We start from the raw sequence: 1817 nt of genomic DNA on the forward strand, positions 1-1817 counted from the left end.
TTATGTTTCAAAATATACACATGTAGATATACAGCTAACTTTGCCGTTGTGCATCTAACTATATAAGTTGCAAAAAATATCATATTGAATTTTTTTCCTATTATATTGTGGATAGCTGTATATATGACCACACTTACGTAAATCTCCCGATTCTCCGGCAATATTTTTTCCTCTATCGCTTTTAGACTTTCTTCACTTCAAAGTGGGAAAAGCTCTGCGTTTGGCGCTCCCAATGACTCCTGGCGAATTAGCTTTTGCGTGACGATTTTCTGTTCTGCCAGAGCAGTCATTACAGCTTTATTATAGGCAAGTTGAGTTTCTGAAATTAATAATGATTTGTTATATATTCTTGTGGAATATAAAGCGCTTCTTACGTCCAACTTTTTACAACCAAATGATTTTAACTTCCCGATATCCTCTAAAATGAGATATACATACGTATGCTTAATGTTATTTCTTACATACTTCTGATATGTACAATGTACATTGTACATATATGTAGTTATAACGCTGCAGTTACAGTTAGAGATGGAACCTCTGGGATCACCGTCTATAATAAAAAATACAGGCTGTTTGTTAATAACATAATTATTGRCAGTAGTGGTATGTACTTACTTTGTGGTTGAATATTTTCAGCCCATCTCTCATTCATTTTTAATTTTTTAAAAGACGTTTGGTATTTTCTGAACGCGTTTAAATACATATTTTTGTGCATACCTTTTTAAAGTGTTAATGTTATATTTATTTGTATTATTAAAAATTTATTATTACAAACATCCATACAAAATTGGAAGCATGAGTAAGCGGTCTTTATGAGGTAAACCTAACAATTTGCATTCTATTTCGTCTACAGAAAACGACATTTCTTCTTCTATTGGAGTTAAGTCTACTAAACATATTCCTATAGTTGTTGAATCTAGAGGTTCAGGGAAAAAAGTTTCTAAATTTATAAACTTCTTTCCTACGACTAAACCGCCATTCTCTTTTTTAAAACCCGTTATTTCTATAGGAGTATACGGCTTTATTACACAATAATTTTCAAGGTGTTTCGAACTAAAAATACAGTTATTGTGATAGTACTGAAACGTTCTATTTTTAAGTAATTTTAAACCAACACATACAGGTTTTGWCACCAAATTCTCGAGTGAAATTCTATTAAAAAGTTGTTGTAGCACATGCGTTGGTTCTTTACATATTTTTTTAGGGTTTGCAAATAGTTTTCGAAAGCATATGCAGATCAGCCAGATAAAAAGCCTATTGCTTTAATATTTTCTGGTAAGTGAAGCAGGTGATGAATATTGTATGTCAAGCTCGCTTCTCCGAATACGATGGGGAAGTTTTGAACAATTAAATACAATAAATGTTTAGCTATATTAATATTCGCAAGGTAGGTTTTAGGGCAATGTAATATCCCACAAGTAGAGTGGATAAGCAAAAATTGATAATATAGATCATCTGGCACATAATCCTTTAAAACTGAAATTCCTGTGTAGAGAAGAAATTGGCGAAATTTACTTGGTTTCCAATTAAATATTTCTTCGAAACCGCTAGGTTTTCTAGCAAATTCTTTGGGAATAAACGGCTTCAAGTCCTTTAAGCTCTTTGAAATAATGTCTTTATTGCCTTTAGTCACCCTCATATTAGTTTTATCATTTAAAATTCTCTGTAAAAATTTGCGCATTACCCCTAAGTCAAGAAGGTGCATGCTATCTATGTTATATGAATCATTTTTACGCCAATTGATTCCAATGGCTTTTCTTTATTCCTATATTTTGGTAAATGATGATTTCCATATACTCTGTTAGTAAAATCGTCAT

General features: G+C 31.7%; 1 long non-coding RNA gene across 1 annotated transcript; it reads right to left on the bottom strand.

Annotated features, from left to right (window-relative positions):
- Nucleotides 1–141: 141 nt before the first annotated feature.
- On the bottom strand, nt 142–1797 carry LOC108965761. The gene is made up of 3 exons (XR_001993130.1): nt 616–1797; nt 375–550; nt 142–319 (listed from the first exon to the last, which is right to left on the bottom strand). It is a non-coding gene; the product is annotated as an uncharacterized LOC108965761 (long non-coding RNA).
- Between the last annotated feature and the right edge of the window lie 20 nt (nt 1798–1817).

The sequence above is a fragment of the Bactrocera latifrons genome, unplaced genomic scaffold (assembly GCF_001853355.1).
Source record: "Bactrocera latifrons isolate USDA-ARS-PBARC rearing strain unplaced genomic scaffold, ASM185335v1 scaffold_1471, whole genome shotgun sequence".
Classification (NCBI taxonomy): Eukaryota; Metazoa; Arthropoda; class Insecta; order Diptera; family Tephritidae; genus Bactrocera; species Bactrocera latifrons.